Here is a 27,209-nt window from a genome sequence, read left to right as displayed (position 1 = left end):
TGCGTGTGGGTGGGATGTCACAAGGCTCAGCTGTTTAATCTTTATAAATGGCTATGAGATTCTTGAATGAAAGTTGCTGTATACATACAAATTATTATTTACAGATCAGCAAACTGAGGGTCTGATTCAAAGTACAGTGAAAGGGCCTCCATTGACTGCACAGGGCCCTGACTGACTTCCCCAGAGTGTACTGTGAATTTGTCTCAGGTTGGGAACAGAACCCCGCCTGGTTCTCTTCTCCCTTAGAGTCTGATCCAAAGCCCATTAAAATCAACGGGTGCTTCACAGTCTTCAGTGGCTTCTGGATCAGATCATTACACTGGTGTAAATCAGGAATAAACTATTGAAGTCAACAGGGTTACCAGAGTGTAAAGGACTGGAGAATCAAGGCCTTTGATTCATTAATTGATGTTATAGTAGCATCTAGGAACCTCGGGTGAGGTCAGGACTCCATTGTGCTAAGCAATGTACAACAGGCACATAGCGAGAGAAAAAGCCTACCACAATGAGCTTAATAGAGAAATGGCTGGAGGAGAGACAGAGTCAAAGTGATTTGCCCAAGGTCATACAATAGATCAGTAGGTGATCTGGGGATAGACTTTTGTGTCTTTGTATATTCTGCTGCTCTAACCCTGGCTACCAATTGCTCTGTGTTCGTTTGAAATTGACCTCACGCCTCAAATTTCAGCCAGGACTCACGTTTTACAAATCCTCAGAGAGAAGAGGTTTATTATGGAAAATCAGTTGTAGTTATATCAAAGTGAGAGCCCAGCTGGTCAGTGCAGCGAGAAGAAACAAAAAATACTTGACGTATGTTACCTTTATGATCAAATAAAATAAAGCTACAAGAGTCACAGCTATAATCACTGCCAAGTTGGAAACATCAAAATTAACCGGCACAAGATAGCTATCCAGAAGAAGGCAAGAGTGTCTTTGGCTACACAAATCGTATTTCCCTAGGCATCGGATTAATTAAAACTATCAGTGTTCCCAGCTTTTTTAAATTAACTTTGAAAGTGTTTGATGTGAAGGGACAGATTAAAAAAATAGAACGAAAAAACAAATGAAAGAAAGCATGAATAGTTTTGCTCCTCCCTGAACCCCCTTAAATGCAGGGAAGGAGAAATAAAAAAGATTCAGAAATTTTCCTAAGGTGTCTTTAGCCCAGGAGGCAAACAAATATCCTAAGGAATCATTTCCTAATTGGGTATGTGCTAAATTGCAGCTTCATCCTAAACTTGAGCCAAACTTCCTATGTACTGGATTTCTGGATGGTTAGGTGGTGGTTGTTTCTTAAAAAGAAGATTTCTATGTTTTTCTTCCTTGCCCCTGTCATGGTATAATTCCCAAATTTGAACCTTAGCGTTCAAAAATATGGGTACCAGCATGAATCCTCTAAGCTTAATTACCAGCTTAGATTCTGTAGTGCTGCCACCAATCAGGACTTGGAGTGCCTGATAAACTCTGGTCTCCCCAAAACCCAGGACCCAGATTCCCTGAGTTTCACAACAAAGGGGAATAAACCATTCCCTTCCCCCTCCTCTTTTTCTCCCAGATTCTTCCCGCCCTGGGTACACTAGGAGTGACAGACAGATTTAAGCTTTATGAATTTAAACAAAGGGATTTTCTGCTTTTCCCCTCCCTCTTTATCGGAGAGAGAGATAAACACATGAGAGCAGTTTTTCTTCCCCCCCTGCCCCTCTTTCCTTGTTTCCCACAAATTCCCTGGGAGTCCGTGGCCAGACTCGGATCTAACAAGATAACCCAAGATAATTAGACTCTAAAAAAAAAGAAACTTAATAAAGAAGAAAGACATAAAAATTTTTTTGTATTAAGATAAATATTACAGGGTCTTTTGCTATAAAAAAATGATAAACAGCCTTATCCAAAAGAAATACAATTTAAAAATTTTCAGCAAACTACAACATTTCACGTAAAGAAAACAAATAAAAAAGCATATGTCTTTCTACCTTTGTACTTACAAATTGGAAACAGAAGATTAGAACCTGGTAGTAGATTGTGAGTGCCCGTCAGAGACTAGAAGCACACAAGAGACAAAAACAACCCAAAACTTAACAAACAAGGCTTCCCTCCACCGAGATTTGAAAGTATCTTGTCTCCTGATTGGTCCCCTGGTCAGGTGTTTGGTTCCCTGTTTGTTAACCCTTTACAGGTAAAAGAGACATTAACCCTTAACTATCTGTTTATGACATGCCCCCCAAATCGCAGACAGTGGGGAACCTCACTGGCGGTGATTTTTTCCTAGAATTTTAGAACAAACAGATTAATACAACACATGCACCTTTACATGTACTACTAAGTATGTAAACTACAAGACTTTCTACATTTTAAGGACAAATTTTAAGCATTGGATTTTGGGAAACTTTTACGAGAGAGTGCATTAGCGACTTTGTTAGAAGCTCCTGAAATGTGTTGAATTTTAAAATCAAAATTTTGGAGAGCTAAACTTCATTGAAGAAGTTTTTTGTTGTTTTCTTTGGCAATATGAAGCCACTTTAGCGCAGCATGGTTAGTTTGTAGCTGGAACCGCCGTCCCCAAAGGTATGGGTGTAGCTTTTTCAGGGTGTACACAATGGCATAGCATTTCTTTTTTACTGACTGACCAGTGGCTTTCCCTCTCAGACAGTTCTTTTGCTGAGAAACATGACAGGATGGAAGTTGTGATTCGGTCCTTCTTGTATGAGAACCGCTCCTATACCACGCTCAGATGCATCTGTGGTTACTAGGAATGGTTTGTCAAAGTCAGGGGCCCTTAGCACAGGGTCAGACATGAGCGTTACCTTAAGTTGGGTAAAGATCTTTTGACACTCATTAGTTTACTTAACTGCATTTGGCTGGGTCTTTTTGGTTAGGTCGGTCAGTGGGGCAGCGATTTGGCTGTAGCGTGGTACAAATCGCCTGTAATACCCGGCCAAGCCTAAGAAGGGTTGGACCTGTTTTTTTGACTTTGGGACAGGCAATTTTTGGATAGCATCCACCTTGGCCTGTAGGGGGTTTATGGTTTTTTGACCCACCTGGTGTTTCAGGTAAGTCACTTTGTTTTGGTCTATTTGACACTTTTTGGCCTTAACAGTTAGTTCGGCCTGCCTGATGCGCTTACAGACCTGTTTCAGGTGTTTTAGGTGTTCGGGCCAGGAGTTAGAAAAAATGGCCACATTATTGAGGTAGGCAACTGCATATTTGCCCAGTCCTGCTAGTAGACCATCTACCAGCCTCTGGAAGGTGGCAGGTGCATTTTGCAGCCCAAAAGGAAGCATATTAAATTTATACACCCCCGCATGGGTGACGAATGCTGACCTCTTTTTGGCAGGTTTATCTAGCTGTACTTGCCAGTACCCCTTGGTTAAGTCTATTGTAGAGATGAACTGGGCACGTCCCAACTTCTCCAATAGCTTATCGGTGCGTGGCATTCGCTGCAGACGTTCATGGGTTGTTGAGAAGTTCACCTCTTTCACCCACCGTCTTTTCCCTCGAGTAGACACCATTAGGCCATTAGCGATCTTCTTCCTGGACTGTAAACTGACACCTGAAGTTTCTGGTGTTGTTTTGGTTGTATTTACATGTGTGTAGCTTGCTGGAATGTTTCAAATTGGATATCTTTTTGAATCAGACTGTTTATTCATTTTTTTCTTTAAGCAATTGATCCTTGTATTATTGTCATCTTGATACAGAGAAATTTTGATGTCTTTTTTCTTTCTTTTTTTTTATATAAAGTTTTCTTTTTAAGACTTGTTTGAGTTTTTCTCTCTGGGTAGGCTAAGGAACAAGGGAGGAATTCTCTTTGTGTTAGATCTACGAGGATAAGCTCTGCAGCACCAGGGAATTGGTGGGAGGGGGAAAGAGAGATAGAATCATTTCTGTTTCCTTGTATTTGGGGTTTGTCTCTTTGTGGAATAGAGGAGATATGCTTCTTGGTATTGTGATGTAAAGAGATTGCATCAATACTCTCAGGTTAGCCCAGAGAGGAAAGTCTGGGTGAGAGAGGGAGGGGGAAGGGAAGTGGAGTATTTCCCTTGCCGGTAAGACTCAGAGCTTCTGGGTCTTGGGGTCCCTACAGGGAAAGTTGGGGGACCAGAGCGAGGCAGGCGCTGTAATTCCTGTCTGGTGGCAGCGAATAAGATCCAAGCTGGTAATTAAGCTTGGAGGTTCATGCTAAGCACCCAGATTTTGGACCGCTAAGGTCCAGATTTGGGAGAAAGGCTTCCTGATAGTGACGAATGCTGACCTTTCCTTGGCAGGTTCATCTAGCGGTACTTGCCAGTACCCCTTGTTTAAGTCTATTGTATGGAAGTCGGACGAGTTAATACATTTACTTACGGGTAGTCTACGCAAAAGCATTATTTCCCCATCTGGTTTGGTACCAAACCACTTGGAGATGCCAATGCACTGGTGAGATGAGCGTATTATACCCTCTATAGCATGTATGCACCCCATGTGAATGGCGCATCTTGCGTAAGTGACTGGGGAGCAGTAAAACAAAGGAGGTAATGCGGACCAAGCTTGCGAAGGCTCAGAGAGGGATGGTTTCAGGGGGGGTTAACCTCTGGCGTGTTGACCAGTGAGAAGGACACCATTGTCATTGAATAATTCCCAAATCTGGACCTTAGCGTCCAAAAGATTGGGTACGCATGAAAGCCCTAGCTTTTTCCAGCTAGATCGGAATAGGCTGCCACCAACCAGGATTCCAGTCCTTGGTACACTTGGTCCCAAAACTTTTCGACAAAGAAGAAAGACTCGAATAACAGTTCTCTGTAATTAGATGGTAGAGACAGGATCTCTCTCTTTTAATAAAAGGGCTTGAGAGAATTAACATGGTACACTCTGGGCTTTAGGGAGGAATTGGGAAATGCTATGAGGTAGTTAACAGCTCCCAGGCGCTCTTGGACCGTGAATGGCCCTTCCCATGATGCTTTCATCTTATGGGCCTGTTGCACCTTCAAGACCATAACCTGGCCTTCTACCTTGAAGGAACGTTCTCTGGTATGTTTATCATACCAGGCCTTTTGCTCTTTCTGAGCATTCTTTACATTTGCACGTAAAGAAAACCAAATAAAAAGACTATACTGTCTTTCTACCTTTGTACTTACAAATTGAAAACAAAAGATTAAAGAGCCTGTAGAGACGTGTGGTCACCCTCAAAGCCTAAAGAGCACAAAGCAAAAACCCAAAACTACAAACAAAGGCTTCCCTCCACCCGAAATTTGAAAGTATCTTGTCTCCTGATTGGTCCCCTGGTCAGGTGTTTGGTTCCCTGTTTGTTAACCCTTTACAAGTAAAAGAGACATTAACCCTTAACTATCTGTTTATGACAGTCCCTCTCTTTTTGCTTCTTGTTCTCAGGCATATGGGAATGGGAATGGGCCTCCTTGCTCCTCTCTGTGGGTAAATTGGCCCTCACAACAGCCTGGGAGGTAGGAAAGGGTTATTATCCCGAACTGAGGCACTAAGAGAAGTGATTTGTTTAAGGTTACACAAGTCAGGTAACCTTCAGCGGAGGCAGGAACTGATACCAGATCTTTGAAGTCCCAGACCCACATCTTAACCACAAGGCCATGCGTCCTCTGACTAAGTACCACTTCTTGGACCAATACAGCATTGTCTCATAGGGTGGCAGGCACTAAGCAGACCTCAAAATCCCCAGCTTTGCTGCTCAGTTGTAGACCACTGCCCCAGCACTTAGAGGCATGCAGTCGTGACCATAAATCTGATTAGCTGGAGGAACAATGGAGACTTGCCTCACACATGTGGTGTCGACACAGACGGACAAGACAGAGCAAACAAATAGAATTTCAGAACAAGTCCCCCTGTCTCTTTCTCTCAGCCTGGGTGAGCTCTCCATTAGCAAGCAGCCAGAGTGGCAGCTTTGGGACATGCCTCTCTGAGTGACACTGAGTGCTTTTCCTAATTAAGGATGAAACATCAGTTAATCAGCTGTTGGAAGTCCTAGCCAAATGTGGCAGGTGCCAGTTAAGACCAACTCAGCCGCTCTCACTGGGGATGTCAATGCCGGTAGCGTGCAGGGTGAAAACATTAAGACGGAGAGCGTTAGAATTAAAGAGGCACTGGTAAGATACATATAATCAATTTACAAATATCTGTGCTGCTAGTAAAAGGAATGTCTCGCTGTTAAGGTGTTAGCTTGGGGGACTCAGGGCACTTTTGTTCAATTCCTTGCTCCCTATGTGACCTTGGACAAGTAATTGAGTCTGTGCCTCGTTTTCCCATCTATACAATGGGGATAGTAGCACAGCCCTACCTCACAGGACTGCTGTGAGGATAAATACTTTAAAGATTAGGAGTAATCAGCAAGAGGGGACATACAAGTACCTAATTAGAGAACAGGGCTGGACTTGTAATGACTAGACAGCCCCACAAATATGTTTGCAAATGAAGAGGCCAACTTAAGCTCTGCTGCTGGGAGTTGGGGCTACATTATTCATGACTGAGGACTCAGATGCATGCCAGCTGATTATGGAACAGTCACAAATGCTGAAGTATTCACAAATTCAAAGACAAAGGATTACTGGTCTGAAAATTCACCCTGGAGCACACATCATTCACTGCTCATCCTTCTCCAGTTGCTATTTTCTGTTTCCCTGTTCTAAAAATTTCTGTCATGCAATCAAGGAGCATGAAGCAATAACATGAGACTTAGGAGTCTAGTCACACAGCATAAATCGTGAAACAAAGAGGGATCCTGGATGGGGTAGACTGGTGCTCTGACGTGGTACAGAGAATTCTTTCTAGATGCCTAACTCACATGCTCAGGTTCAAACTGATCACCAGATCAGGGGCTGGGAAGGAATTTTCCTCCAGGTCTGATTGGCCAGGACCTTGTGTGTTTGTGTGTGTGTGTATATGTGCGCGCAGGGGGGAGGAAATCACTTTCAGCTGTATCATGGGTCATTGATCACCACTTAAAGAACTATTGGAAGGCACTGCGGTATCACAGTCATGGACTCGGTATAAGAACCTGAATGGAATACAATTAAGTGAGGTGCAGTCCGTGTGGGGGCCTTCTGCCCAAGTGAGAATTTCACCTACAAAACCAATGACATACCTGAGATACATTGAAGATATTTCCATCCTCTGGACAGACGACCTAAACTCCCTCATAAAATTTCCACCACAACTTCAACTCATCCATCCAACTCTCTCTAGAACGCTCGACACCAGCATCAACTTCCTGGACACTACAATTTGCTTCAACAACAGAGCCCTACAGACAACTATATATAGGAAACCACACTTATCTCCCTACAGTGACAGCTGTGTTTTCCTGTTGGTGTAGTTAATCCACCTCCCTGAGATAAAGTAGGTAGGTGAACGGAAGAATTATTCTGTCCACCTAGCACTGTCTATGCCAGGAGTTAGGCCAGTTTGACTATGACACTCATTGGTATGGATTTTTCACACCCTTAAGTGACGTAACTTGGGTCAACCTAACTTTGAGCATAGTCCAGGCCTTAGCATCTGGCAATGGCTTCTATTACACAAGAGGGTGGAGCAGCGTGCAGGTGCCATAGAGATGTTTAAAGTAGCTCTTTCCTAGCTGACAGCTAGAGAGGGGGGGAAAAAAAATCTCAAAAAATATTATCACATGTCACAACCTGTCAAGTATCAATTTGATGTTCCTAGTTCAGCATTAGGGAGCTGTGCTGATGTGACACTAGGCGTCAATTACTTACAATGCCTGAAAACCTCTAGCAGAAGCACAAGCTAATGCTCAAACAGAAGAGGAGCCATTAGCTCTATCTTCTGCATCCGTCAGAAGCTCCAAAGGTCTACTTAACAGAAGAGGTCCAGGCAGAAACAGATCAGGAAAGCAGTGGGGTTAGCTTTAACAAGCCATAGAACACAACTAGCTTCTGGAAGCGCAGCCACCAAAAGGCAGATGCAACAAGCAGCACTACGACAGCTCTGTTCAAGCGCATCTCGAGTTTAGACTGAGGTGACTGTGTTTATGTACAAAGCTCAGATGGCAAATGGAAACCTGAAGCACCTATCAAATACACAGCATTCATATATAATTGAAACACCTGGGGGAGATACACTCAGATGCAACAGACGGCACCTGATATAAACAAGAGGAGACAGAGAAATAAAAAGAAAAAACAAAACCAAACCCAACCAGCATACAAGATGTTGCAGGCTATCATGAAGAATTCTGCTTAACGCAAGAAGAGACTGCACTAAGCATACCTGAGTTAGCTGACTGAGGGGATGGCTTAGTGATCTAAGACATGATTTTGAAATGCAGTACCTAGTCTCCCTGGAGGAAAAAAGTTCACTTCTCAACAGGTTCAGCCCTGTGGTAGGTACGTTCAGCACTTTGCTCTTTATTGCCTTTCACGTCAGAGCTAAGAATACCATCCCCTTCATATCCTGTGGCACCTTTCAAAAGAGCAAGTGGTTCAGCCCAAGTTTTGCCAGCCAAAACATCCTTTTACCTTATCATAATATATGTACTTTCAGAATATTATTCAGCCACTAGATGTGTCCACATGGTATGGAGTTCTAACGTAGTCCCTGGTAAACAAGAGAAGCCAAGGTGGAACTCATGCTTGGGGGAAACCTGTTTACATGAAGCTGCACTTGTTTTCTTTACTAAAAGCCTCCTTCTTAAGAAAGACTTATTCCATACACCATAATGACATCTGTCACTGCAGCACAGTGAGCTAGTTGCCAGCCTTCATCTTAGTATTGCTGCATATGTAGTGTGGGAAGCACTTTTGTATGGAGGACAATATATAAATATTAGAGCAACTTGAAAATTTTCTGACAATTTTTTTTATGGGAAATTATCCAAACATTTTGAGATAATGGAAACTTTTAATTAAAATTTTTCATTTTGATGAATATAACATAAATCATTCAGGATAAACATAAGAAATTAAGCTCCTTTATGGAGTAAGATAAATGGAAACAATAGAAAACACTGCCCAAAGGACTAGGTCACGTGCAAGGGCTATATCAGGGGGTAGCCGTGTTAGTCTGTATCCACAAAAACAACAAGGAGTCCAGTGGCACCTTAAAGACTAACAGAGTTATTTGGGGATAAGCTTTCATGGGTAAAAAACCTCACTTCTTCAGATGCATCAGGTTTTTTACCCATGAACGCTTATGCCCAAATAACTCTGTTAGTCTTTAAGGTGCCACCGAACTCTTTGTTGTTTTTGCAAGGGCTATGTGAGCAGAGATGTTTCTCTGGGGGCTGCTTGCAAACGCAAGGGCTATGCGTTTGTGTGTGTCAGAAGCAGACAGGACTAGAAAAAGCCAGAGAAGCACTGATAGTATGGCCCTGGAGGAAGACAAGAGATATAGTTTCTTTGGGGCAGAGTGCTGGTTGGAAGCAAGTCTGGATTACCGAACCTTCTGCTGTATTCAGGGACAGAGGACGTTGTATACATTCTCTGTACATAACCGAGACAGCACCCTAGAAATGCCTGGCTCTATCATCAATTTCTTCTTCTAATGGAAACAACCCTCCAGGCTTTAAGATTGGCTAGCCGCTCAGGCCAAAAGGGGCAACAGGATAGTGGGGAGGGAAGTTGGCCCTGCTGCTGGGGATAAATAGGAGGCTTCCTTCACTAGGGTGGTCAATGAGCACCTTCCAACCAGGCTGTGTTTAACTGTGCTAAGCTAAACGTTACAATAAGGCCTAGTGATGACTGTGCTGTTTAGCTTCCATAGGAGTTTGTCAGAGAGATGAGTGAAAGAGACTCATCTAGAAAGGATGGGAGCAACATGACCTAGAAGCATATTCTGCTTAGCCCCCATTAATATATATAGTGGGTTCCAATCAAGTGTCCATCTTAGATCACAGGTACAAGGACCAGCTCTCCCTAGGCATCAGTTTCCTCATCAGGGAGGAAAGGAGTGGAGTGGGCTAGAAAATGCCAGTCCAGTCAGACAGAACTGGTGGGCTGTATGACATTGGAACATGTTTTTAGAAATGAAGCCAGAGGGCTGAAATAAAACACCTTGGACCAAGCTAAGCTCTCATTTATGCCAGTGTAAATCTGGAGTAGCATGACTGGCTTCAGTGGAGGTTCTCTGGATTTAATCAGACCTCTGCATTTTCTCCCAAGCCCTTTTGCACTCCATGACATCAAGTCAAGGAAGTGACAAGAGCCCATGGCGATGCCCCTCAAAAGCTGGGCAGAAGAGGGGATGGGGCGCTTCTGTTAATGTTGACGTAACAGGGCTCATGACCACACACACCGATCCTTCTGCTATGTGTGCGGTGGAAAACAGCCAGGCTGGAGGGTGGGGTGGAGATGGTATGTTGTGTTTGCAAGTGCTGTGTGTGGACTCACACTCCAAGGTATCACAATTCCTGCTTTGCCTCTTCACAGTTCTGCTAGTGCACATCAGTCCAGACGTACACCAGCCCCTGCCATTCCAGTCCTGGGCCCCATGCCACTCTGGCAATGCACCTCAGTCTTGGTCTGCAACAGCCCTGCTATTCCATTCGTGCCCTGCCAGTGCCCCTCAGTCCTAGCCTACAGCACCTGCTGCTCGTCAGCCCTGGCTGCTCCACCCCAGATACAGATACACCCATCAGAGTTTTGCTAACAGGGCTGTGTAATATTTGAAAATAGAAACAAAGTGCCCTGGGAGCAAACCGAGCAGACATGGATTCCAGAAGGCTCCTGCATCAAACCTAATTACTCTTAAAATGACTTATAATCATCTCTCCCTCTCCCTGCCCTGCAGGATCTATTGCTCTTACAGCTGTGACACAGAAAGAACAAACATATGCAAAACAAATCATTAGGAAAAAAACAGCAAAGCGCTACTAAGGGTTTCTGGGCAGTGGTTTAGCCCATCTTGTGCATTTCTGGCAGCCAAGAGAGATTTTCTCTTCCCCTCCTTCCTTATCTTCAGACTCAGGCTAGCTGCTTTGGCTGTGAAGCGTGTGGTGCCTCTAATCCCATTTCATACAGGGTCCCTGAAACAAGTGGAGTTGGAAGGATGGAGGCAGCAGATTTCATTCTCAGGCCTCCTTCCTTCTCCCACATCCAAGCCTTTGAATTCATACTACGGAGAGGAGGCTGAAAGCCGCAGGGAGCCTGTGGCAAGTAACTGGGGCAGTGGGGAACTGATTGACAACTTCAGAGCAGAGTAGCTGAGCCTCCCTTTTCCTTTAAGGCATAGACAACTTCCCTTTCTGCCCAGTCCTGGCAGCACTTGCTGAATGGTAAATCCCAGACTGCATCCATGGTGCACCCATTGAACAGTCGGCTTGGGAGATGTTTGATCCCCTCATATCTGCCCAGGATTCACGGTGTTGAAGTGCCAAGTGGCACTGCTATCCCAGTGAGCCAGTGGGTTCATGCCATTGGGTTGGTGACATTTTGACCACATTATGACATTTAATAGGTGTCATTTCTAAGTCACTTGAGTAACAAAAGGGGCAAAACTAACTGCAGGGTAGCCAACGACATGGTACATGCCTGATTTAGCAATTTCTCCCCTTTCTCTCAGGTCCAACTCTCACATAATCCAGTTATTGGGGTTATTTTTAAAGTGGGCGAAGTGCTGCTGAAAGGTGTTGGCCAGAGACCTGTGGAGACAGAAATCTTCTGTATATCCACAGAGCAGGTACCGCATGGTCAACGGCAGGGCAAACGTCCCTCGCATTTCCTTCCATCAAAGAGAAAAGAAATCGTCTCACCACACAGTTCACAAAGCATCCCAAAGCAACATACAAGCTGTCCCTAGAGAGAGCTTTTCAGTCATCAGTGAAATGCAACCACCTCTGGGGTGGAATGTTACCGCTGTTCAACAGTACACAAAAACACTGCATAGTAGTTCAGGAGAGAAGCTCAGTTACAATCCTGCAGTGTGTTCAGCAGTCCATTCCACCACTGCATCATCTAGGTCAGGATGTGGACAGAATCTCTGCACTGAAATTGTCCAGCACAATCTAGGTTTCTTAGCCAGTTACAGAGCTAGAGCAAGCTATAGGGTTAGCTTGTGTCCTGCAATCTGAATCAAGAATTCCTTTGCCTTCACAAGAGCTGAATCATGACTTTTCTCTGCTACGGGGGATGGTATAAATCTCTCTTTGAAATCACAGAGGAAGAATTATAATGGGGGTGGGTGGGAGATTTAGCCAGGATCAACTGCACTGCCACAAGATCTTCCCAACCACTTTGGCTTTATGTCTCCTCTGAAGAGCAGCATCTCCTTAGTACAGCACACCCTGATGCCACATAAGGTCATTGGGCTCTATGCTGACTCAGAGCCACGGGAAGGAGGCTTACCGCTTAAGTCACTTCCTACAGCATCTGGATTTTTCCAGGTGGTCTCCTGACCAACCTGCCCAGCAGTTTACCTTGTACAAGCTGACAAGAGAACAATCCAAGGAGGGAAATTCACTCTGCTTTACTCCCTACAGAGGAATGCAGGCTATCTGCATTGCTAATGACAAGCAACCCAGAATCATGAGTCCATCCACAAAAATCATGAGACTATGTTAAAGCATAAGATTTTGAAAATATAATACATTTGGGATTCTTTTCTTTAAATTTGCCTTCTTTTATCTTATCCTTTATGGCTCACATTTTCCATCTTTTCTCCACAGTCACAAAGACTAAACAGGTTTCAGAGGGATAGCCGAGTTAGTCTGCAGCAGCAAAAACAATGAGGAGCCCTTGTGGCATCTTAGAGACTAACACATTTATTTTGGCATAAGCCTTCATGGGCTAAAATCCACTTCATCAGATGCATGAAGGGGAAAATACACTAGGGAGGTATAAATACACAGCACATGAAAAGATGAGAGTTGCCTTACTAAGTGGGGACTCACACTTACTTTCTTTAAAGAAAACAAAAACATTAGAGTTGATGTTCTCATGTGATCACATGACTCCCAGACCAAGAACTTTAACAGAAAACACCAGAAGACAATTAGCAATGGTGTGTTTTCTCTGCCACTGGGCGGTTGCCTCTCTCTCTCCTTATGAGTGGGATCCCTGGCTTTGCCAAGAAGAGCAGCAATGATCAATGTCATTGCAGAGACGTAGACCCCAGGAAGCTTAATTCAACCCCAGTCACCATGCAGCTCAAGTCATCCTATAAGAAGCTTATTTACACAAACCCACACTGTGGAGACAAGACACTAGCCACAAATGTGTCTCACTTAGTAGCACTCTTCTTCCATTAGTTTATTTTATTTTTATATTATATATATATATATATATATATATATATATATATGCACCCATATAAATAAATAAATATCAGTCAGGAGGTTTTTATTTGCTATTTTTTTCCCCGAATTGCAGTAAGTCTTTTCCAAGTGCAGTTTAAACAGCTTATCCTGGCTGTTGTTGTGAAGTCTGGAGCTGTCCCCTCTGAAATGGGTAGCACACTTCTCCAACTCTGGCTTCCTCGACAGAGGCTGAAAATGCACTAGAGTCAATTGTTTCTTAGCGTGGTCCCTCTATCCCAGTACAGGTATAAAACATCTTGGCCTATCACCTCTCTTTTAATAGAGGCCACATATATCTTAACTTGTCCCCTGTACTCCGGTAGAGGCAGCAGATGTCTTGCTGGAGCCCCACTACCTTGGCAAAGGCTGAAGACACACTAACAATTCTGTTCTTCATTTGTTCGAGAGAGAATAAATGCCCTCCAAGTGGTGTAGGAAGGGAAATGGAGACAAGGCTGTGAGGAGCATTCTGATTAATGCCACGATGTGATATGTAAAACACAACATTAACACAAAACCTGGCCAAGCACATTCTCTCAATTACCTCAGAATTATAATTACACTGGCCCTTAATATCCCCACATCCGAGTAATTACAGCCGGCTTACTGCTTCCAGCCGTGATCTGATATTAACTTTTAATCACCTCGCCTTTGTTCTGGGGAAGGGACAACCGAGGCTCCTGGGAAACTGGGGCCTTGTCCAAGTCCCGTAAATCTGTCAGCTCTTTGCTTCTCCTACACTTTAATAGGCTTTGGATTCTTTTCACTCTTGGAGGCTGGGGAGGGTTATGCTTTCATTTTCCAGAGCATCCAGCATTAGCGCCTAGGTTCAACAAAGTGAGTACGTGGTGATCACGGATAGATAGATTTCCCCCATATGTTTATCTTTTTTTCCTCCAGGCTGTTCAGATCCCACCTATTGCCAGTAGAGAGCAAGGAGAGGAACTTTCTCCACGACAGTCTGTAACAGGTACCTGCCACAGGCATTATCAGAGACTCCATTCACAGGTAGAATGTGGAAGGACTCACCTTGAATGACCTGTCCCATTCTTCTTCTTAATAATAATAATAATAGCAGTGAAATGCTACATCATGCTACAACAACAGCCTTTGACATTTTAGCATCACCACTGTATGCTATTTGGGACCAATACCAGATTACACGTTTATACGGCAATTGAGACAAAGATCATTGAAGAATGAGTCACTGGAACCAGACCAGCTCTGGGACACTACATAGCAAGAAACCCTTTCGCCCAGCTTTCAAGAAACCCACACATTGGTGGTGGAGGGGGCTATTCTCCTGTGTCCAGTTTCATATTCTGCACTTCTCATTACACGCACTGGTTGCTGAAATTCATCCCTGTGCAGAAGGGCAGGGTGAAGTCCATACATCACCTAAATCCAAATTAAACCCTAGGGTTTAAATGGGATTGAAATGATGTATACCCCTTGGGCTATCCCTCTGCACAGGGGGCGAATTCGACTTTCTTGTGCATATTCTGAATTTCTATCATGCATTCCATGCTTTACATACATTAGCTAGATTTCAGGATCCCCTATAGGCAGGTATTTATTATCCCCATATCACAGAGAGGGCAAGTAAGACAGAGAGAAATAATAATATCATCAGTGATCACAAAGTAAGCCAGGGGCAGTATCAGAACCAGAAACCAAGAATCCTGGTGCCCAGGACTCAGCACTAATCACTAGAGAAAATTCCTTGCACTGATATAGGCACATACACAGGACCTAATTTTCTCATACAAATGCTATATTTAGCAGCAGCACAAATCGCACCCAGGCGCAAATATTGTATTTACATATCTCTGTGCTACATCTAGAAGAAAGAGCAATTAACTGGGTGAGCTCTGTAACTGGGAGGCAGTGTGGGCTAGTGGCTAGGGCCTAGGTTTTTAAAGGTATTTAGGCATTGCTGCACTCAGCATTGCAACACCTAATAGATTTAGGAGCCTCCAACTCATTTTTAAAAGGAATTTAGGTACTTAGGAGTCAAAAATCCCTTTTGAAAATGCGACTTAGGCTCCTAAATTGGTTAGGGTTCTGTGCCCCCATACTAAGAGTCCTGGTGTCTATTCCACTTTCTGCTATGTGACTGAGAACATGTCATTTTCCATCCAAGCCACTGTCTGCCCTTTCTGACTGTAAGCTCTTGGGGGCATGGATTCTTTCACTCTGTTTTATCAGTGCCAACTTCAATGGGGCCCATCATCTTGGCTGTAGCTTGTAGAGCCTCTACTGCAATATGAAAAAAACAATACTCCTCTCAATTAAATTACTTATGAAAACATCCTGGGTGAAACCCTGGCCCCCTTGAAATCAATGGCAAACCTCACCTCCTGTGCCTGCTAGAACAAAAGTATCCTCTGCCAAGCTGCATTATTATGGGGATTGGTATGGAACTGATAACCCCAGAGGATGGAAGAAAAATGTAACACATGAAATTAACAGCAGGGACACATGAGGAAAAAAGGAGAATGCCAGCTAATGTAAAAGATTTTCCCCAGAGGACTGATTTCAAAACACGGTTTTAATTAACTGTGCCTTTCACTGGAGCTTAGTATCAGAGTTATTGTACATTAAATAAATACCAGTTGATTGTTAAGAGTATATTTACTGAGCCTTAACTACAGTAGGTCACAGACACACACCCCTGTACTGTACATGTGTTTCTCAGTAATCAGTTATTTACTTAGCATATAATAATTGCCTCGCTGAATCTGAACAAACTCCTCTAACGATGATTTACATAAAACAAATCCTAACTGTTAAATTACAGAGGCACTTTGGTCATTTCTGGGGGCAGTTATGGAATTAGTGCCTACAGCGGGGGAAGGAGGGGACTTCAGGCAATATGTTTGTATGCGTTCTGAGGCATACAAATTATGGAGTTTAACCACTCCATGATGCACAGCCTTCATTTCCTTCCGTAGCGGAGCAGAAAGTGCAAAAGAGAATTGTGGTCAGAGCCCCAGTCATGAGCTAGGACCCTATCGTGCTAGGTGCTGTACAAACACAGATCAAAGAGACAATTCTTGCTCCAAAGAGCTTACGTCCTTCTGCAGCCGAGTATGTGCTGCTGTGTCCCGCTATCACCCTGGAATGATTTTTTCCAAGGCTATGATCCAAAGTCCATTGAAATCAATGGGAGTCATTCCACTGACTTCTGTTGCTCTGGATCAGGTCCCTAATGGCTCCATTTGATTTTGCAGCTGTGAGTTCTTCTGGCAGAGAGATACAAATTCATCTCCAAAGGTGCAAAGCAACAGTGCAACAGTGGCTGATTAGCTGACTGACTGGTACCTAGCCCACCACCTGGAGAAGCCCATCCTTTCCTCCTCCTACTCCTGTTCTCTTTCACAATGGCAGGCGCTTTGTAATATCCCCTGGCCTGGTTTGTTACCAGACTAACTAGGAGGGAGAAAGTGATTAAAACAAACAGAACCAGGGAAAAGAAAAAGATTTTCCTTCCACCTCCATTCCCTTAAGGAAAAGTTGTCTTTGCATATGTATCGGCGCAATAATAAATGAGGGTCCAGGCTTTTCCCCCTGATGATTGATGGACACAGGGATTAGTTTAAGCACAAGGAGAGACTAAGTGGTCTGGCTCGGACCACAGCACATTCATCAATTCGACAGGCAGAGCATGGAACTTATTTTCTCCTTCGCAGGGGATTTTTTAAGAAAAATGTGAACTTTTTATTAGAGCAAATATATAGAGAGTCAGTGCCGTTCTTTATCCAAATTAAGGGCAACTCTGGCAACCAGTTAAATAGACTGACTCAGAGTAGTTGGCTTTGAACCTATCATTGAGATGTCATGGATGCAGTTAAATGGTTAACAATGCTTCATGGTTCCAGGACATTCTCCCACCTCACCCCGCAGATCCTAGTAAGTCTGTCTGTGTGTCCGGCCATCCGGCATCACAGCATCTAGTTAAATAACTGGGCCAAACAGTAAGTGCCATACCTGAACTGGTCCATCTTGTCTGATATTCTGTCCCCAAGAGCAGCCTGTGCCGGAGGTTGCAGAGGTCTCAACTCAATTATGCAATACCAAAGGGAGACATTGCTTCCAGGGTCTGTGTTAGTTTCCCCCCACACACACACACACACTAATTCCTGCAAGGCTAAAGAAGAGACTATGTGCATCATACACTAGTCCCATCCCTATCCCATCCATGCCTAGTTTCCAAATAGTCCCCCATCACAGACTCCACAAGTCACAGAGAGGCCTCCCTAAGATCTAGAGTCATGGATGAAGTGGAGTCTTTTCTTCCTCACAGAAACAGAGATTCTTAGGTCATGGAGGTTCCCCACCCACCATGTGCATGGACATAGAGAGGAGCAGGATCCGTCCCTGGATGGAGAGACTCAGGATCCAGTCTGAGCTGGCACCATGGCTTCACCCAGAATCTCAGATCCCAAGCACTGAAGAGCGGGATGGCGGGAAACAAGAACTAGATTTTGTGGCTCTCAGCCATGTCCTCTTAAAAGTGAATTCACGGCTCCTGTCTGTCTGGACCATCATTTCACAAGGTTTATACACAAACTACATGCAACTAGACTGGAAACATAAAATTATATAGGGCAGTTAATTGAAAAAGTGCCTGCACTGCATGCAATAATTGACATTAAGTGTTATTTGGAGCAAGAAATCACTTGATGTTAAACAGGCACAACGGTAAAATATCAGTCCTAAAAGGCTTGGTGCCTGATCCAAAGACCAATGAAACTAATGGAAATCACGCCATTGGTTTCAATGGAATCTGAATAGGGCTTTTGGAGCATAGAAAGTAAAGTTTCCTGTAAGCAGGATTTTCCACTGAGTCTGTTGATACTAATCATGCTCCACTGTGTATCGTGAATGGACTCATCAGACTGTCTTGACAACCAGGAAGAGATTCACAGAGTTGAGGTGTTGTTCCAAACAGCATAAAAAAGCCAGCTAAGAAAAAATAAAAATCCATTATATAAGCTCTTTCTTAAAGGGAAGAGGGAAAAGTTCTCTCCCATCTCCATATTCTCTCCTTTGGCTCAGGATGCTGGAGAGGCTCCATTAATCCAGCTCCATATCTCCCCCAATAAATCAGCCCATTGATTACTCCGGTTATATTATTTATCTTCCAGAAGTACCTGGAAACCCCCAACCAAGATCAGCGACGCACTGTGCTAGGTGCTGTACATATACAGAGTAAGAGACAGTCCCTGTCCAAAGGAGCCTACCATCTAAATAGGTGAGGCAGACAAAGAATGAGGGGAAACCGAGGCACAGAGAGGGAAGAGACTTGCCCAAGGACACATAGTAGGTGAGTGGCAGAGCCAAGAATGGAACCTAGGTCTCCTGACTCCCACTCCAAAACCCTCCAGCCCTCTCTCCATCACCATACTATTTGATGCTGAGATCCTGAAAGGTGTTTAGGCATCTAATTCCCAAGGAAATTAGACTCCTACACACCTTTGAGGATCTGAGACCAAGTGCCTAGATGGAGGCCCACCACCATGCAGGGTTATGTGGGTGAGGAATTTCCTTTTAGTTCACAGGGACACAAATGGCCCTGTGGAAACAAAGAAGGGCAGCTGAAAATCACCAGCTGGTTGCAATATATCAGAGATAGTCTCAGCTTACGTTCTGTGGAGGGGTTCCTGCTGCTCTGTAGATCCATCTGCCAGGCTTCCGGCAGTGATGCATGTTATGGGCCTGTCTAGGACGCTAGAGAAGGTTCCAAGTGGCTTTTTTGACCTACTGATCTCCAAAAGAGACAGGCTGAAATATTCAGAGCTGATTAGGGGACTTAGTCACATGGCTCCCATTCATTTTAAAACTGAAAATCTCAACCAAAGATTTCTCTGCACCCTGCCCGCATGCCTTGTACCATCCTTTGCTGGATGGCTGTTTGGTGTGAGTTCAACTTTAATCAGATTTCCAAGAACAAGCGTAAGGGGGTTTCTGACATTGCACAGAAAGTGTACAAGACAAATGAAAGTATCAGCTGCGTGATATTGGTATCCTGTGTGCATCTAAGTCATAAAGCTCGTCAGACTTTGTTATGAATGCACCCTCTTTCCCCTGCTCCTACCATTAGACCAAATGCACACTCAGAGTTCAGAATAGAACCCAGGAGTTCTGACTCCCCAATCCCTTGTTTTAATGACTAGACATTTCCTCTTGGATTCTATTGTCAATTCCTCTAGGCTTGTGAAAATCACAATATCTGGAGCCAAGCTTTTAATGTGCCGATTACATCACCCGTAACCTTATTAGGAACATCAAGCAACTGTAATTTATAGATGCTCTTCTAAGGAGACTTATCAATATATTTATTTTCCTGCTGATATATAGCTGAGTCGTGCATGAAGTTTATTATGCCTGGACAATCTTCTATCAAGATCTATAGATTTTCCCCATATAGATATTTGGCTCCACCTCAGAACAGAAAATCAATTTTTTAAGAAACAAAAAGCATTTTAGTCCTCTCAAATGCCCATAAGTATATGATGGAAGTTCTTGTTGTCTGTATGTGAAAGCAAAATTTCTACAGTCAATCAGCCAGGGGTAACTGGAGTCATTTAAACATGATCACACTGGAAAAAGTATTACCTTTAATACCTATAACATTGAATTTTATTTAATATTGGTTAGCACTTTCTAAGGGCGGGTATTATTATTGCCATTTTTTCAAAGGGGAAATGGAATGAAGGGGAAGTCAAATGACTTTCCACGGCCACAGAACAGGTCAATGGAAGAGTTGGAAAAAATATGACCCACAAATCCCCTTACTCCTAATCCCCCTGCTTTAACCCACTAGACCACACTGCCTACTAGAGGTAGGAATAGAACCTAGGAGGAGTCCTGACTGTCAGTTCCTGGTTCTAACCCTTAGACAACACTGCTGTCCAGAGCTAGGTACAGAGCCCAGGAGTCCTGGCTCTCACCCCTCACTTCTCTAGGCGCTAGACTCCACTCAGATCCAGGAGTAGAACCCAGGGTTGCTGGCTCCCTCCACTATGCCCACTAGATCACATTGCCTCCTTAAAGTTATTCACTTTGTAGGGTGTGGTGTGGCACTCTCTCCAGATCTACAGACAGACACTCTGCAAACAGAGCTCCCCCTTTCTGCAAACAAAGGGGGATATATGACACCACCATCCCTCTCTCCAGGTGCCATGACAGGCTGTCTGCAGATCAACAAGGGAGAGCAGTGAGCTGTCTGGAGGGATGGCTGGTCAGGCACTTGCCTCTCGACCCAGCAAAAGAGCTTTATTACCTGCTCCACTGAGTCCTCTCAGCACAGGGTTCCCTGAGGCAGCAGCCGCCCCTGGCACCCCAGGGAAAGTGGATCCAATCAAGCCATGCTGTTGGAGAATGGCCAGGACCATAGGAGCTAGGGCCTCTGCATATCTCCCACTGAACTGCCAGGTAGCATGCAGATCCTTAGGGAACCATGATGTTTGAGGAGGTGGGTGCTGCTGCCTATTCTGGTGGGGTGGCAACCCCTGCACTGATAGGATCCTGAGTGACTGAGTCCCCTCCCAGGCACGTAACCACAGAAAGGAGCACAGGAGGGGCAATCCACAGAAAGCAATGAGAGCACACACACCGCAGTCTACTATACAGCCCATTGAAAGTCTTTCAATGGGCTGTATAGTGGGAGTCTTTCCACTGGCTTTGCATCAAGCCCAGAGGGAGAGATCATCACTGTCTGACACAGCCCCTGTGCCAAAAGCAGCCAAAAAAGGAGCCCTACAGTGAAGCCTCATTGATTATCACTGACGGGGCTGCTGAGCGATTTTGCGAATGAGGAAGTGAACAAATAAAGAGCCAGGCTAATGCCTCCCAAAACATACTCTGCTCGTTTATTTTGGCAGTAGTAGTTTAGCTTTAAATATTTATAATGCTTCCTAATGTACTAGTAAATGCACTGTAGTATATTCCACGAAGATGATGAAGTCTCAAAGACATTGCTGCAAACATCAGTGTCTCTCCCCTGTTAAATCTTTGATGAGAAGTGGGGAGAGAGTAAGTGTGTGTTTGTACGTATGGGTGCATTCGTGCACCAGAAAACGGTTGGATAGCTGCTGGGTTTCTGCTGGAAGAAAATGCATACCTGATTTCCCCATACGGGAAGAAATTTTCAAGAGCTCCTGTGGGATCGGGAAACGCAAATCCTTCAAACACAAAGCTTTCAGATATGCCCTTTAGAGAGACACCATATCCCTTTCACACACACCATTGTAAATCAGGAGTAATTCCATTCAGCTGATGTAAGTGATGTGGTGTGAAACTGATGTCAGTGTGAAGCTATTCAGTCTTGGAGAGAGACTGAGCAATCAATGCAAGACAGCTTGCAGTAACAGTCTGGAAAATGCACAGGGGCATATGGTGTTCCTTTCAACCCCCACTGCTCACCTCCTTCAATCCTGGGAAATGAAGTAAAGTTTTCCTCACATGCAATAGTACACGGGCATTCCCCATAATTCCCAGGCACTACATTGTGCACCTCAGTTGGAATCTGAAATCCATCCATTATGTCAGTCCTGGATCCACATCCAGCTGACCCAATGCACCTCATTCCTGACCTGCAGCACTTCCCACTGCTGCAGTCCTGGGATACCACACAGCTCAGTCAATGGCCTTCAGCACCCTATGCTTCCAGACCTGGGCTCCCCACACGCAGCTCTGCTGCTGCACCTTTATGCCTGCCCGAGGCACCCCCTGTCCTATTCTTTCATTCCAGGGGCCCAGCCCGACAGCCTTGCCAACATACCTTTATGCTGACTTGCAGCCCCTCAACTGCTGTCTCAGTCCAGGCCCCAGGCTGCTAATTGTGCGGGAATGTCAACTATTATTTTGTCTGATGCAACTGGAACTCTCACCAGGACCCACCCAAATAAGACTCAACCCACTCATTCCACTGGTGACCTAAGGCCAGGGTTCAAATCCAGGTCTGCAGGCAGGACCCCTGGAGCCACTGCCCCCAGGGCTTGCTCCTACCATCCAGCTGCACATATTGCAGGAAGGACATTCTTATCCGCTCTCAGCGGGCAGCGAAGGTTGGGGGGATTATTTAATCAAGGACTATTTAAACTGCAGGGCGGACTTCATTTACCATTATGGTGTGACATAAAAATTTAAAGACTTTAACAGAAAAAAAAAAAAAAAAATCTATGATCCAGTTTTACGCCCCTTCAAGTTCTTCTAATAAATATGCCGAAAGGAATTTATCTTCTCTCGGTAAATGTGCCACTTCCCCATTGGCTCCTGAAAAGCCTGGGAGGGCCAAGCATAAATCCCTCACTCCAGCTCCATTTCATCCTCCCCGTCCTTATCCCTGAGAGCTGGCCACCCCACCTGGGGAGCTGCCTAGAAAAGTCATTTCACCCCATGCCTGAACAAGGCTAGCAAAGAGAGCTTGTTCCAGATTCCTGCATAGGGTCACCCGGAATACATTCTTGTTGAAACGAGCAGTGTGATACCAGAGCCCGTGAAGAGCAGGATGGGGGTCTGTTGGTCTTTACAAGCCCGTTATCATGGTATCTGAGGGCAGAACCTGCTCCTGGATGGGCTGATACCGGCAGCAGAGAGGAAGCACTGGGGATGCTTGGCCTGCACGCAGCCCTCTATCCCTGATGGCTTTCATCTTTTGTGCTCCATTTGTGACAGTGCAATGGCAAAGCCAGTCGGATTGGGCAAGTGTGGCCTTTGTGTTACTGAGGTCAGAAGAGTTGCTGTTGAGTGACAGGCACTGATCTAACTGCGGGTGTCCTATAGCGCCCATGACAATCTCCACCTGCAGGTGTATGGTGGGGGCTGGATACAGGATTAGGTAGTTCACTAGCCCTAGTTTGACATAGCTTTCCTATACACAGCATTGCAATCCTAAACACCACTCCTCAGCAGGAACAATCTGCAAATCCTCCTCTGACCTGCTGTCCTGGGTTTATTAATACGTTTTTTGGAGCAGGGAAATGTGTCTCCTCAGTTGAGCCTGACTCATAGCTCACCAAAGTCAATGGAATGACTCTCGTTGTCTTTGGATTGGATCCCAAACATGTAAAGAACCATGTAAACCTCCAGCTCTACCTAAATGATGGTTAATAACAAATCAATAATGATAACAATTGCACAGAGCAGTTTTGCTATCAGAGTAATCTGATTATAGACACCTAACAATGCTGCTCTGACATGCTGGGACCGGAGGGTGCTTTGAAGTGCAAAGAGCTCTGCAGACTTTAGCTAAGGAATGTTCTGAACCCCTAAGCCCCACCCCACCCCGAGGCACAGGCAGGGTGACTTCAGAGTCAGGTCTCATGGCTTCTACTGCTGGCTCTGGAACAGACTCGCCAGGTGACAACACATTTCACCTTTTTCTTCCTCAAGTTGCCTCTCTCTAAAACAGCTGGGATCTCGCTTGGGGATCAAGGGGTGCTGTGAATGGTAGTGACTGATGTTTATAATGGATGAACCAAGATGGAGAAGGGGAAGGTCTCACCTGTGTTTTATAAGGAGACATGAGGAAACTGAGGCCCAGAGCCATGAAATGATTTGCACACAATTATACTAGTGAGTGTAAGCACCTTGAGAATGGCACTGCTCTATCTCTGTGGTGCTTATCTATTCCATGTTAGGTACTCAGCAAGCTGGGGGATGGAGGGCTTTAGCGCCCCCATTTCCAGTGTTATTTAGTCAAGCCGCAGGTGCTCTGCAGCACACATGAGATCTGGCTTGCTCAATAGCATGCCCGCCACTTGCTTACAGGGTCTGGAAATAGAACCCAGGAGTCCTGATTACTGCCCCTTTAACTCAAGCCACTCAACGCAGTGCCTTGCATCAAGCTCACGACTGATGGCATCATATAGTTGTGGCATAAGGAATTGGTGGAGGTCAGTGGAACAGCTGGCACCTACTGCACCCATTAAATATCCATGTTAGAAATGCCGAAAGGAGAAAGCCAGCTCTTTTCCTCCCTCTTTACCCTCTCATCATTCCTGTTGCACATAAGCAACAGCCTTCAAATATTTAAACTCTTGCATACAAAGCCCCTGTTCCTTTGTTTCAGGCTGGCATGCTCCACTCATCTGAGGATGCTCGTGGACCAGAACGTTTCCCCTCCCTTTCCCATTGTTCAGCGCCTTACATGATTGTATAATCGCTGAGCGGGGACACAGGCTAGTTTGCAGGGGAAATAAGAATGTATCTATAATTAATAATCCTCCAAGAACACAGGGCCCCTTATTAATGCAGCAATTTGGTGAAACAGTTTGAGACATTGAGCTTAATCATCAGCAAGATCCTAAGTCAGACGACAGGGGAGGGAGCCAGCTCCAACCACTCCAGCCAGCTCCAACATCTATGAGTGGGATTTCTGCTATAAATAGATCGCCTTCCAGTTTTTATTCCCTTCCCAGGAGTTTCCTCTAAATCAGCCCCATCCAAAGGATGCTTGTAACATACAAAGCTTTTGGCAGAAACTACCCCCCTCAAGTTATGTCTGCAGAAGAGAAGAATGAGGGGGGATTTGATAGCTGCTTTCAGCTACCTGAAGGGTTTCCAAAGAGGATGGATCTAAACTGATCTCAGAGGTAGCAGACGACAGAACAAGGAGTAATGGTCTCAAGTTGCAGTGGGGAAGGTTTAGGTTGGATGCTAGGAAAAACTTTTTCACCAGGAGGGTGGTGAAGCACTGGAATGGGTTACCTAGGGAGGTGGTGGAATCTCCATCCTTAGAGGTTTTTAAGGTCAGGCTTGACAAAGTTCTGGCTGGGATGATTTAGTGGGGATTGGTCCTGCTTTGAGGAGGGGGTTGGACTAGATGACCTCCTGAGGTCCCTTCCAACCCTGATATTCTATGATTCTATGACTGGAGATAGGGTGACCAGACAGCAAGTGTGAAAAATCTGGACAGGGGGTGGGAGGCAATAGGAGCCTATATAAGAGACCCAAAAAATCGGGACTGTCCCTATAAAATTGGGACATGTGGTCACCCTAACTGGAGATAACCCAGGGTGTTGGGGCTGATTTAGAGGAAACTCCTGGGAAGGGAATAAAAACTGGAAGGCGATCTATTTATAGCAGAAATCCCACTCATAGATGTGGCCATGCTGATTACTGGGCAGGCTTAGGGCCCCAGAGGCACAGATCTTGAGATCTGAGATCAGGCAGTATTGAGTAGGACCTGATTTTTAGAAATAGTTGCCAATCCCATTAACGTCATTTGAAATTGTGACTTTTTTGCATAAGAAATAGAAAAATGGCCTTTTCCCCCCCGCAAATTATATAAATAAAAATTTAGTTTGTGAAAAAGGGAGGAATATACACACACACGCAAACATTTCTGTTAAAATAAATGTGAGTCATTGCCACTTTAGACATGCTTTCACTTACTGAAAAATTTGTTTCTTGACCATAGCCTGTTTTTTGGTCAATGAAAGATTTTTAACACACCCAGTAAAAATGCTGATAAAAATAGTGGACAATTTCATGCCAAATAAATTAAATAAATAAATGTGGTAAGGGTGGTAAAAAAATATTTTTAATGGAAATTTTTTCAAAGTGGAAAATGGCTCATTTGTCAAAGTGATTATTTCCATGGGAAATGTTCATTTTCACTGAAAATTGAAAACAAAATTGAGTTAGCAAAACTAAAAAATGTTCAATTTTTTTGTTTTTACTACTGAAAAAATTCAGCTGATTTGGTTTTAACTGAAGGTTTTGACCCATTTTTTTTTTCTGGTCAGCTGAAAATGTTCAGATTTCAGTTCCTGGGGAGAAACCCCAACATAATGCATTTTTTGGCAACTGTAAGACAAAAATTTTTTTCCAGGCTTTTGGCTTTTCAATGAAAGCCACCCACCATTCTGGGGGAAATGTATGCAAAAAATGAAAAAAAAATCATTTAAGTTTTTCATGGAGAAAAAAAGTTCCCCAACAATTCCAAAACAGACCATTTCAAACTCTGTGAAACAGAAACAATTTTGAAGTGTCAATATTGTTTTTAAAATAACTTTCCATTTCTTTACAGGCTTTAGTGATACGTGCTCAGCACTTCCGAAAAACAACCAACCAACCAGGCTCAAGGTGGGACGCAGCACATGTGAGAACTATTATTTGGATTACCATAACTAGGAGCTTTAGTCGCAGACCAGGATCCCATTTTGTTTGGTGTTTGTACAGTACCTAACACAAAGACAGTTTCTGTCACAAAGAACTTACAAGTATAAACGGTCAAAGCTATTTTTGTGTAGCTGGATAATGGATATGTAGTGTACACATGGGAGCTATACAACAATTAAATAAACCTGCTTCATTGTTATTTATATCGCAGTAGTCACTAGGTATCTCAATCAGCAACCAGGACCCCACTGCACTAGTTCCCAGATTTAGCCTAGTGTTTTTGCATTCAGATTGTATAGTGCACTTAGACATTTCATGGAGATACATTTATTTTATGACAGCCCCTAATATATTCGGTGTCTGACAGTTTTGTCATTTACAGGCACTATTGCCTGTGTGTTGTCACCATATTCTTTAATAAAATGTACATATGTTGCACCCAAAGGGGCTTATCTACCACTCCCCATTGCACAGATCAGCATGACATACTGATCATAACATGAGAATGCCACAATGGACAGACTAGTGTGCATGCCTGACAGCCGCCTTCTCATGGATGGAATCAGAACTGTCCATCTGTGGGTCACAAGCCCTATACAGTAGTACTAGAAAAGATTCTCCTTTAAGAACATAAGAACAGCCATACTGGGTCAGACCAAAGGTCCATCAAGCCCAGTATCCTGTCCTCTGACAGTGGCCAATGGCAGATGCCTCAGAGGGAATGAACAGAACAGGTTATCATCAAGTGATTCATCCCGTCATCCAATCCCAGCTTCTGGCAAACAGAGGCTAGGGACACCATCCCTGCCCATCCTGGCTAATAGCCATTGAT

The sequence above is a fragment of the Chelonoidis abingdonii genome, chromosome 2 (assembly GCF_003597395.2).
Source record: "Chelonoidis abingdonii isolate Lonesome George chromosome 2, CheloAbing_2.0, whole genome shotgun sequence".
Taxonomy (NCBI): domain Eukaryota; kingdom Metazoa; phylum Chordata; order Testudines; family Testudinidae; genus Chelonoidis; species Chelonoidis abingdonii.
Note: the sequence above shows the minus strand (reverse complement) of the source record.